The following is a 12,663-nucleotide window of genomic DNA, read 5'->3' on the forward strand; positions in this document are numbered from 1 at the left end:
GGTTTGGGGGACTCACCCAGCAAGGGTAAGTCGGGGCACGTCTGGAGCATCCAGGAAAGCCCAATCAGAAGAGGAGGTGCCTTCGTGGGTACCCACTAGCCAACGGACTAGCGATCGCGAAGGAGCCTCGAGCGGTCGCACTTGTAACTGGCCCACGGGTAGGCCAGGCTAGGCCAGAGATCTTCGGTGCAGGAAGTGCTCAAGGCTTGGGCTACTCGGAGCCCAAAGCACAACTTCGAGGATGACCAGGGCGATAGTGTTGCTGCAAAAGATCACGGTGTCCAGGGGTCACGGTTCCACGTCACCCACGATAGCCACGGGCCTCAGCTTTGCTGTGGACTCAGGGTATCCTCGGGGAAGTGTGGAAATCTACCTCTGGGGATGCAGAGACTTCGGCGTCCGGCGGGAGCTTCAGAGTTGCAGACCGAACAGTTGCTTCTTTGGTGCCTGCCAAGCAGGGGAGTCACTCCTTGACCCCAAGGGAGATTTCTTCAGACTTCTAGTTAAATAGAACATCGAAGGCCCAGGATATATGTTGCAGAGTTTCGTCCAGGGTAATCTAAAGTCGCAAGGACTGGGTTCCCATACTTATATAAAGTTTGTGGGTTGGACATTCTCTAAGGACCCACCTATGGGAGAGTTTGGAAAGAGGGGTAGTTACACCCATTTCCTTTGTCCAGTTTTGCGCCAGAGCAGGGGCAGGTAGCCCCTGCAACCGGTTTGAACTGGACTATGCACAGGGACACCAAGTGTGCCCCCAGTGCAGGACTTCAAAGCACCAGAGAGTGCTCCCGCCCAGCCCCAATACACATCTGCCTGTCTGGGGAGCTGGTTACACCTCCCTGGGACAGGAAACCTATTATCCAGGCCTCCCCTGCCGGAGTGTCGGTCAACAGCAGGAGGCCAGACCCGTGTCTGTGGCAGTGGCATCCATTTTGTGATGCCAGGGCTGTAGAATGTCTTTACCGGGTAGACCATGGTGTACATGTCTCTCCCTCTAGAAGGGTGGAATGCTACGGGGGGGGGGTAGTATTCCAAAGCGTTTGACACCAAACACAACATGTTTCCGTGCAGCCAGTCCAAAGTTAGCATTTACCGCCAGATTATAATGCACTTAAAGTATATGGTCAGGCTGCACCACAAACAGCATCAGAGGAGGTACTCTGAACGCTGCAGAGAGGCTCTGCTCATGCAGGGGACCCTCTCACATAAAAACCAAGCACTCTGCCTTCAGGATTGTTAAGGCCTGCCATAGGACTGACATAGGTTTTATATGTGTGTGCAATGGTAGTGATATGGGTAGCCTATACCACAGTAAGAGGTGCAGGCACCACCTTACCTAGGCTGCAGTAGTAGACCTGTGGTGTCATTTTGAAGTGCTTCCCAGGGGTGCCATAATACATGCTTCAGCCCCTGGTAGGCCTCTGAGGTACCTATGCCCTAGGTACATAGTATACCATATACTAGGGGCTTATATGGCACTCCAGAATCCAATTAGAAATGTACCTAATGTACATGGAAACCATTTTAGAGGGGAAGCAGCTAGGCTGGGGACCTGATTAGCAGGGCCACAGCCAGACTAAGGTCGAAAAACAGTGAAACACCAGCAGAAAGTGGGGATACCCATGTGAAGCAGATCCTACACTCCTACATCCTTGTTTATGCAACAAGCCTTGAATTGGATCCTCTCCTTCACTGGCAGCCAGTGCAGCTGCTTGATGGTTATCCTGACTGAGACATGTTTAGGAGCACGAGTAAGGACTGTAGCTGCTGTGTTCTGCAGTACCTGAAGTTTCCTAAGATGTTTGGCCCGGAGGTTGAGGTGTAGGCCATTACAAAAGTCTAATCTAGCCAATACCAACGCCGATATGACCAGTTTTTGAACGTTTTCTGGGATAAATGCTAAAATCTTTCTGATTTTCTTAAGATGAAAAAAAATGGAGGATGTCAAAGCATTGATCTGGTTGGCAAAGGAGAGCCTACTGTCTATAATTATCCCAAGATTTTTGGCTTTTTCGACTGGCTCAGGAAAGTCACCTAGATTCGCGGGCCACTATTTGGGGGACCAAAAAGAGGGATCATTACCAAAAATCACAACCTCAGTTTTGTTAGAGTTCAGCTTTAAACAGTTAAATCTGAAAGAGACATGTTATTGATAGATTCCCTACCTTAGAATATCCCCAGGCGTCAGACTGGATCCGGAAATTTTTTCGTCAGCAGTACCCCTGCGCGTTGGTAGATGGCGTCATGCAGCTCCGCGTCCGTTGCTGGCATCGTAAGCGACGAGATGACGTCACAGAGACTACTTAGGCGCCACCTATGCACGCTGACGTCAGTTCTTTCTTTTTCCGCGCCAGCAAGCGCAGATCCGGTTAGAGCACGTACCCTAGTCACTTTTTGACTAACTTTTTGAGACTTATGTCTCTACTCCTTTTGAGTCTTTGACTCCTGGTGCCACGTAGGGATGCTTGGGTTTAAATCCTGTGAGGTCTGTCGCCGTACAATGTCGGTGGCCGGCCCCCATGGCATTTGTCTCTACTGTCTGGAGTGCGACAATGACTCTCGGTCATGTCCCGACTGTCTGGCTTCGGCTCCGAAGGCTTTGCGGGAGCGGTCCCGAAAGCTGCTGGAGGCCAGGCAGTCATCTTTGTGCCGTTCGAGGCCCAGGGGTCGCTCAAGGGACCGTCTGTGGAGCCATCATCATTGCTCCTCGGGGTCGATGTCTTCGCCCTCGGAATCGGGTAAGAGACGTCACAAGAAGAAGTCGAAGAAGCGTGTTCGCTCTCCGACGTCCCCCCGTTGGTCTTCGGATGCGGACGAGGGGGCCAGGGGTCCTTCCCCTGCGGCTCCGTTGGAGCCTGGGAGTCCCGCGGCCTACCCACCTTATGCAGGTCCGTCAGCGACTCCGGCCCAGCTGCAAGATTTTCTTGCCGCCATGGACTGCCTTTTCAGGCCTAGGGCTCCCGCCGGTGCACCTTCGGGCCCTGCAGTCCCTATGGAGGGTTCTTGTTTGCCACCGGCTCCGCCGTCGGTGGCTCCGGCCCCGGCGCCGCAAGGTCCTCCGCCGGTGGCTGCAGCCCCGGCGCCCCCTGCGGCTCCGTTCCCCGTGCCGGCATGGGCTCGGTTCGTTCCATCTCCGCCCTTGCCCGAATTTCTGGGCAATTTTGCCCCGGCTTGGGAGCCGAATTGGGACATGGAGCCTGATCGGCGCTGGCTGGCGCTGTTCCCGGCGCCGTTCCAGCCGCCGCTGGAGCATTTGTTTACCCCTGTGCCTCCCCGCCGCTTGTGCCTCGGAGGAGGGGGATGACTGGGAGGGGTCGGAGGACCCTCTTGCACGGCAGTGCGAGTCCGACCATGAGTGGGCGGAGGAATCGGAGGATGCAGGTGGCCTTCACCTATCCTCTGAGCCTGGTTTTATGTCTCCTCCCACTATTATGGAGGAAGGTGCCACTTATTCTGTGGTGCTCCGTAAAGCAGCTGAGGCGCTTGACCTCGATCTGCCTACTGCCACTCATAAGAAAAACCTCCTTACTGAAGTGCTTCAGCCGGCAGCAAGTTCTATGGAACCTCTGCTTCTGTTCAATGAGGCTTTGTCGAACGTTTTGATCGGCACCTGGGCTAGACCAGCCACAGGGTTTCCTGTGGATAAGAACGTGGCCCGGCATCAACGCCCGGCAGCGGGTGACCCTGCCTTTTTAACTAACCATCCAACTCCGGAGAGCCTGGTCATTCAGGCCTCCACCTCCCAAAGTGCGTTCCCTACCGCCCCACCGGATAAGGAATCGAAAAAGATGGAGCAATTTGGCAAAAGGTTATTTTCCTCTTCCAGCCTGGGGCTGCGGTCAGTCAACAACGCATGCCTTTTAGGCCGCTACTCTCATGCGGTGTGGGACACAGTGGCGCAGACACTGCCCCAGTGCCCGGAAGAGGTTCGGGCTGTCCTTTCCCAAGGTGTTGCTAAGGGGAAGGATGCCGCTAAGTGCGCAATTCGGTGTGGGCTGGACACCGCGGACTCTTTAGGGAGAGTGTACTCCACAGCAGTGGCCCTGCACCACCATGCCTGACTGCGGTCTACTGGGTTTTCGGGGGATGTCCAGAGTTCCCTCATGGACCTGCCTTTTGATGGTACTCGCCTGTTTGGCGATAAGGCAGACAGCGCTCTGGAGCGTTTCAAAGACTCTCGGGCTACGGCCAAGTCCTTGAGTCTCTCTACCACACGCCCGGCCACGTCTACCTACCTGTGGTGTCATTTTGAAGTGCTTCCCAGGGGTGGCATAATACATGCTTCAGCCCCTGGTAGGCCTCTGAGGTACCTATGCCCTAGGTACATAGTATACCATATACTAGGGGCTTATAAGGCACTCCAGAATCCAATTAGATATGTACCTAATATACATGGAAACCATTTTAGAGAGGAAGCAGCTAGGCTGGGTTCCTGATTAGCAGGGCCACAGCCAGACTAAGGTAAAACAAGCATTTGCAATGCAATAGGTCTCGCATTTGTGCAAGTTTGAGCTATTGACATTGCAAATAACAATGCCTCTTATTTTTGTTTAAGTTTTTAAAACATAAATAAAAGGCATTGTCATTTACAATGCCAATAGCTTCAACTTGTGTAAATGCGAGACCTATTGCATTGCAAATGCTTGTTTGTTGTGAGTCCAGGGCAGGTTTCAAACTGAATTTTAGTGTTAGATGTGGGAGGACACTAGTCATTTCCATAGCACACTGCCCTAATCATCCTCAGCTATCAGAGCCCAAGTGTAATGTGGCTGAAGACTTTTGCCATTTTGGAATCGCCCTGACACTACTATGGACTTGTTTGCAGTAAGCAATGAGAGATGGAGGCTGATTAGAGGGGAGCGTAACAATAGAAAAGATTAGTACGAAAAAAAGGAGGGATAAGAGAAAAGAAGGTTGAGGAAACAGGTGAATAAAACAAAAGTAAAGAAGTGATTATTAGGGAAGTGAAGACATATATGGCAGAGGGTTGATTAGTGTGGAGTAGGAGATGATGAACGCCATGAGTAGAGAGATGAAGGAGATAGTGTGAGAGGTGGAGGAAGGGGGATTAAAAACATCTTAGGAAGTAGGATGGATGGAGCAGGGTACTGACGAGCAAAATGAGTGATGTGCATGGGGGATGGGTAAGCATGTATGAGTTGGGAGCGATAAGAGGTGAGCAGAGAGAGAGAAATACAGAAAGGTGAAAGTGGAGGATGACGCTTGTGAAGAATGGGGAGGATGAGAAAGGAATGTGGTCACATAAGAGAGTTATGATCAAATGATACTTCGAGGGAGAGGGATCAGAGAAGGAGTGTGAAGGGCTTGAAGGATAGTAATAGAACAAGAGGGAGGAGAGATAGATGAATAGGGAGGGTGATGAGTAAAGAGAGGGTGATGGGGATGGGAGAGACTAGTGGGAGAAAGGAGAATGGAAAAGCAGAGGAAGCGTGCTAGTCACTACTTAGGAGAGGCAGTTCAATTTTGAGGAATTGACATGAGCGGTACGTGTCCTTTTCGTACTCCTTATGATAACTTCTGCTCAAAAGGCTGAAACTGGCCATCAAATTACAAGTCCAGTCATCAACCTTGGAAGATGTACTCTTGGCGCAGTGGACAGATAAGGGAAGAAATAGATCCACATTTTGGTGTCTGGTTTGGTTTTGTTGCTCAGGTTGCCACCTTTGATTGTGCTTCGAATTATTACTTCGCTTATTTAGTGAAAATGCCCATAACCCCAGGTCCATGTAGAACTTGTGTGCTCAGGAATACGTGCTATATATTCAGGGCTTAGAGCTGCCACCTGTTTAGAGTGTGGAGAGCTACCAGAGAAGAACAGATCCAGAGATGGAAATGCCAGGACCGATTACACACACTCATTCACCCATCCATGCAAATGCACTCCCCTCACTCCTTTACATGTACAAAAGAATTACTCATAGGCAGCAGCAGTGAAGGTGAAGCTGACTGAAGAGGATGAGGCGGAGGGTCCAGGTGAGGTGGAGAAAGAGTAGGGTGGGTGAAGAGACGAGAAGGTGAAGCAGAGAGATGGGAGGGTAATAGGGAGAAGACTGATGCAGGTGGGAGTAAAATGTAAAAAAGGAGGATGGTGAGGGCGAGTAAGAAGGACAGCAAGAATGAGAGGAGGCTAAAGAACACAGGGGAGGGTAAGGAAAAGAGAGAGAATGGTGAGGTGGAGAGAGACGAGTGAGGGGACAGAGAAGGGTGGGTGGAAATAGAAAGGTGAAGTGGAGTGAGAGAAAGTTGATGCACAGTGAGAGGATGGCGAGGTCAGGCGAGGGTAAAGTAGGATAAGGCAGAAAGAGATGAGGTTGAGGTGAGATGAATTGAAGGGTGAAGTGGAGAAAAAGAAGGGCACAGCAGGCAAACAAGGGGATAAGATGGAGAGAGAGTAGGATGAGGTGAGGGGAAAAGAAAATGAGGTGGTGGAAATACAGGGTGAGGTGAGCAAGGCAGCAGGATGAAGTGAAAATAAACGGGGTGAAGTCAGGAAAGAGGAGGGTGAGACAAAGAGAGAGGAGGGTGAGTTGGAGAGAGCATAAGCGATCAAGCCCATCGATTTAAACATTTGAGAAATACACACTAAAAACTAGTAGCCAGAACCCTGCAGCATGTGTGGTATGGCGCTCACACGCGCACAAGACCATCCAGCATGCCCAGACCGAGCTCTGAGATAGCTGGCAGACTATGCACAACCCCACTCATCTTTATGGCCCACCCTTGCTTCTCCACGGCCCTCCAAGATCCCAAATCCTGGAGCCGGGCCTGCATGGGAGACGTGTATCTCTGTTCGCTTAGGCTGTTCCCAAGCATTGTACCTGCATGGTGAATAGTAGCAGGGCAGCCCTCCCTGGCATGCACCCAATACATACAGTAGCGACAACTGGGCAAGCATCCCGTTCTACCTTTGTTGCGCTTCTGGTGGATTTTGCCCCTAGCGTAGATTAATTTAAAAGCTCATTTTTCCTTTTCTATAATTGGTTTACACTATTTTTGAGCAAAAGATAAGTGGAACATTAGTATATTAATCAACTGATACTTTTAATTTTTTTTTATTTTCAGTCCTTTGACTATTTCCTTTGTGCACCTATGTTCTACTCCAAAGTTTTCCTTTTATAATATTATTTCAGTCAGACTAAATTAACTTAAAAAATCTTCAGTGCGGTTTTAAAATCCAAGTCCCAGGGATGCCGCACGTTAAAAACCTGTCCCAGGCCCCATCTACTGCCTGCCAGCCCTCCTCTTAGCATTCCCTTTTCACTTCCACCAGAGAGGATAGAAACCTGCAGCGTGGAAGTAGTTTCAGCAAAGGTGCGCCTCGGGAGGAGTCTGCCTTCGACGTTATCCCTGCGTCATGCATGGAGTTTGGCTCTTGGGCTGCATTAATTTGCATTTTAATCACAGCTCTGTTGGTAATTATGGTTACGGGGCGAGAAGAGAGCTAATTTGGCTGATCCGCACAAGTCCTGCCGCTGTCAGTCAGAGAGGTTGCACCCAGGCCGCTGCTGTTAATAAGCTGCACATTCCCTTGCTTAACTTCTAGGTCGTGCCGATTTAGCCGAAGTCAGCTTGCCACCAGACTGTGCCTGTCATAGTGCCAACAGCACCTTCGCAGCGCCTTACTATATAGTATTAGGGAAGACTCCTTTTTAATGATAGTTTTTTTTGCTATTGCAACTTAAATAAAACGCATTGTAGCTTCTACAATATTTTAAGAATGCACATTTTGACAGGATCTGGTTTTACTTTTTACGGAGTAATAACCGAACTTGCTCCCTTGTGTTTTAATTTTAGGCCGTTGTCGCGCAGCCTGCATTTTTGTAATTATTAACGTTTGACGATTGTTGGACTTGGCCCTTTTTGCAGGGTCATCCCTAAACTTTTTGCCTCCCTACAGTATTTTTTCTGACCTGTTGTTGGCTGTTTTATGACTCTGGGCACCTTACCACTGCTGACCAGTGCAAAGGTGCATATGCTCTCCCTATGGTAAAATGTATACATTGATTGGTGTCCATGTTTGGCTTATTCGGTTTACTATCAGCCCCTAGTAAAGTGCACCAGGAGTGCCAGGGCTTGTAAATGCGAATGCTGCTGGTGGGCCTGCAGCACTGGTTGTGCCACCCACGGAAGCGGCCTTGTAAAATGTGTCTAGGGTCTGCCACCGCAGACCCTGTGCGCGGTCTGGGACCGTCGCGCTGACTGCGCAAGTGCCCCCACTTGCCAGTCCCTAAACCTTCCCTTACCTACATATTAGCCACCCCTCTGGTAGGCCAAAGGGCAGGGTGCATTGTAGGCATAAGGTAAGACATGCCCTGATGTGTGTGGCATGTCTTAGTAGTGAATTACAGCCATTTTCGTTCTTCACTATTGAAGGCTACCTGCTCTCCATAGGCCAGAATGGGCTGCTGGAGTCACTACACGCTGTGACCCCAGTGGACTCAGAGAGCATGGTAGAATGTCAAGTTTAGTATGCCTGAACTCAGAATAATAAAATACTTCTTGTAGTCAAGTTTATTTTAATATCCTGGGTTTGTAAATACTACTTTTAGAAAGTTAGTATTTACTGACCTGGCCATTTCAGTCCGCCTCTGCTGTGTGTGTGTGTTCTGCCTAGCAACAGTAAGGAGCAGGGTTGGGGAATCCCCAGAGACAGGTTGGCTGCCAGGTGGTGGGTAGAGAGATGACACCAGGATGGGTGGGAGGAGTACACCTTGACTCTTGAATAGACCTGTGCTCTGCCACCACAAAGCCGGCGCCGCCCCCTGTGGAGCGGCTGATGTCTCTGCCCTGCTGCTGAAAGGAAAGAGCAGAGTCACCATAACAAAGTGCTCCAGAACTGGACTGATCCAGGCCCAGGCCCCCTGGCGCTAAAGAACAAAAGAATCATGGTATAAAAGTAGGAGCCTGGCTCCTAAGAAATCGGAATCCTGTTTACCACAAAGAACCTCTGCCCGACTAGAAGGAGAAGAAGACGCTGGAGGAGCTGGCCTGCTGCTTGCCTTGCTGAGAAAGGAGAGGAAGAGACTTACTGAAAAGACTTTGCTACTTTGTGCTTGAACATTCTCCAAGGGCTTGATCTGAGCTTGCCCCCTGAACTGAACCCCAGGAACAGTGGGTTCTCTGTGCTTCTTGCTCATCCTCCAATTCGAGCCGTGTGGGCATCCCGCTGGAAAAGAGACTGCGCCCCTCATCGCCCCTCCTAGGGCCGTGACACTCAGAAGCTCGCCTGCCTCAAACCCGTGAGAGCCCCGCTCCGTCCCGAGCCGCTCTCTGTCGCCGGGCCAGGCCGCCTGCATCCCTGTCACCGCCTGCTACAGGAGCGCGCTGACCGCGCTATCACCCCTCCCGCCGGAAGCCGTCCGACGACTGTGATCTACGCCGGGTCATCCAGCTGCACTGACCGTGCCCTGCGACCCCGCTTCGCTATCCCCGGACATCTCAGGCCGCGCCGCCCCCGCTGTGGAGACCCTCCTGCACCGCCGTGCTAAAGGGTCGCTGGCCGCGCCTGCCTACGTGCCCACACCTGCTGATTGAGGACCCAAGAACACTTCCCAAGCTGAGAGTCGCACCGACCTGTGCTGACTCTCCACATCACGAAAGAAGTTCCAGCATCGGGCTCGGGGCCCGCAACGCCTTATTTCCCCGTTCGCAGGAGTCGATCTCTGTGAGTACTGGAACCACAAGTAACATTTGCAAGAGAACTACAAAGTATCCATTTGAAGCTACGAACAACGAACATTTGCCCGCTTTACAACCTGGTGGCATAGCGAAAACGTTATTGGTCTTGTGATAAGTCTGCTGAGATATATATACCTTATTTTTACATAAAGAATCGTATTTTTATATATATCCAAGTCTGGTGTCCGTTTCTGGGGGGATTGATGTATTTACTGTGTGTATGGTTGTAAGTGCTTAACCAACAACGCCTGAGGAATCGCCTTGGCTGCTCACGCCACGCACCTAGAGGGTGAGCAAGGGTCATTCGCGAGGGGTTATCCTGCGCCCTGACGTGGAGGAGAGGGTTCCTGCTTGACACAAGGGCAACCTTGCGCCAACCAGAGATCCCCGACTCTAACAACGATCTCCTAAATTTATTTTAATTTTTGTTAGGTTACGTTAGGTACAGGAGACGGTGTTGGGAATTGTGAAAGCCAGATTACAGACATTGTAACTAAACGTGTGGGGGCCACGATTCGGGACATAGGCGGGTCTTGGTGCAATATGTTCGGTTTGGATGGCTCTGTCTGTAGTATAGGTTTTTTGTAGCAGACAGTTCAGGCAGCGTCCCCTGGAACACAAGAGGTGTTTGCATGAGACTGCGGGTGATTGATGTTTCGCCTACGCACAGCGAAAGTGTGATGGTGGCTTCCAGGCACATGACTGTTGCACATCTGCATCATGCAGTCATGTCAAATGGGACGTATGCAAAACTGAGGCTGCACCAGAATGAACAGACGAATGAACATCACACTACCACAAAGAAAATCACTATGCACTTCCAATCCCAAACAAGGAAAGATGGTGGAGGTGGGTGGAAATCATACAGCGGACATTGGGAGGAGGGCGAGGATGGGGGGGGGACAAACAATGGAGCGGGGGTGGAGGGTGCCACACAAGTGTGCAGCGGGGGAGTGGGGATGGAGGACTAACAACAGACGGAGTATGAGACAAAGCGAGACAGAGCTACAGGATAGAAAGAGCGGGCATGCTCGAAGTGAGAAAGACGAAGAAAAAGAAGGAAAGAGTAAGGAAGGAGCCGCAGAGAGAGAGAGAGAGACGGGCACGCAGAGGTTGGCAGAGAAAGAAAACAGAAGGCAAATTAGAAAGCAGAAGAGACTGAGGGGGAGCGAATGAGAGGCTACAAAAAAAAAAATGGTGTTCACGGGCGCTTTGATGTCCTCAGTGGCCGCGCGGATCACTGAAAACATCAAAGCGCCCGCGAAATGTAAGTGATCGCAATCGCGATCACACTTCAAAGCGCGGTCGTGTGGCAGGCGAAAGTGAAAGTAGTTTTGGAAGTGCAAACAGTGGCTTTTCAGGCCGCCAAATGGTGCGCGCGCCCGGGGCACATGCACTGTACTTGGAGGCCTGAAAAGCCACTGTTTGCACTTCCAATACTCGCTTACTATAAGTCTCGCCAGAGCAGCGCTAAAGCGCTGTCTCAAGCGAGACCTAAAAACACAGTGAAACACCAGCAAAAAGGGGGGTACCCATGTGAAGCAGATCCTACTCTCATACCCTTGTTTTCTCTATTTCTTCGTTGGTAAGAGGTCCCCGGACGCCGCCTATTTGCATCGGTTCATGTATATCACTGGATGGAGCTGGTTCGTCCTTCGTTTTGTCTTTGAAGGTCAAGAACCGGTTATCGCCTCCCTTGGTTTTCTCGGTCTTTCGCTCCTGATCCTGTAGTTCACTTTGACCACTAGGTCGATAAACAGTTCTATTTCTTCTGGTGGTTCAGGCATCTGCGAAATTAGTTCTTTCAGTTTGTCACGTAAACCCCTGTAGAATACGGACACCTTCTTGGACTCGGGCCAACGGGCCTCAATGACAAGTGTTGGAGGGAGGACCATCGGGGAGTCGGAGGGACTACTCCGGCCACCTTCCTACTACCAAGTTATAGCCGAGCGCCGCTGAGAAGCCTCCTAGGAGAGGTCCTTCTCCTATAATCGTACTAGGCCCAGTAACACCACCACACAGGACTCCGTATCAGTTGCTTATCTTGGTTCTTTATATACAAAAAAAAGGAGTACGGGCAATATGTACAGTGGGATCGAGGGATCCAGTAAGAGTCTCAATGTCTCTAAGGAGTAGGGTAGCGGGACAGTCTTAGTACCAGCCAGGTACGGAAGGGCTCTGCGCCAGACCTCGGGTGCTGGTCTCGGAGCGGCTCGGACGTGGAGAGCCGCGACGGCGTCAGCAGGGCTCGGGTGGTAGTTCCGCTTGGGTCGAGCCGCGACACAGTCAGCAGGGCTCCGGTGGTAGGTCCGCTTCGGTCGAGCCGCGACGAGGTCAGCTGGGCTCTGATGGTCTGTTGCAACAAGGTCGGGCCGCGACGGCGTCAGCAGGGCCCCAAAGGTTCGTGAAGGTCTTGTAAGCATGATGGAGCCGCGATGTCGTCAGCAGGGCTCAGTAGGTAGGTTCAGGAAGAGTCTCTTTCTCCGTCGGGTCAGCCGCGTTCCGATCAGCAGTGCTCTTGACTCCGGGATACAACTGACTTCTTGTTGTCGGGTCGCCCCAGATATAGGTCTTGAGCCCTTTGATGTCCGGACCCTTGCGCCCAGGAGGGCGGAGAGGCCGGGTAGGGCGCGGCCAGACGCCCAGCAGGAGAAGCGCCAGGCCCCAGAGAGCTGTGGGGCGATCGCACCTAGGTGTGGAAGGACGGTTGGGGGTCCCATCGATACTGCCCTCCGCCGGGGGTGGGAAGGGCCCACGTGGTATCCCCGGGCCAGGGGTTGGCGCCTCGATGTCGGGCCTCGCTGGGACCGAGGCCGGGTAGAGCAGGGTCACGGAGGTGGTCACGTGGAGTGACGTGCAATTCAAGATGGAGGAGCCCCGAGGTGCCTGGGACCTCGTGCGGCGGAGCGAGGGGGAACAGGACCACGCCACGAGGCCGGCTCCAACAACAAGCCTACTGAA

General features: G+C 51.7%; 1 protein-coding gene across 1 annotated transcript in view; it reads left to right on the forward strand.

The window, feature by feature from the left end:
- Positions 1-12,663, forward strand: part of LOC146822537 (N-acetylneuraminylgalactosylglucosyl-glucoside beta-1,4-N- acetylgalactosaminyltransferase 2-like) — an 811,926-nt gene that overhangs the window by 23,906 nt on the left and 775,357 nt on the right. The gene's annotated exons all lie outside the window — the stretch shown is intronic.

This window comes from Triturus cristatus, chromosome 6 (assembly GCF_964204655.1).
Source record: "Triturus cristatus chromosome 6, aTriCri1.1, whole genome shotgun sequence".
Taxonomy (NCBI): Eukaryota; Metazoa; Chordata; class Amphibia; order Caudata; family Salamandridae; genus Triturus; species Triturus cristatus.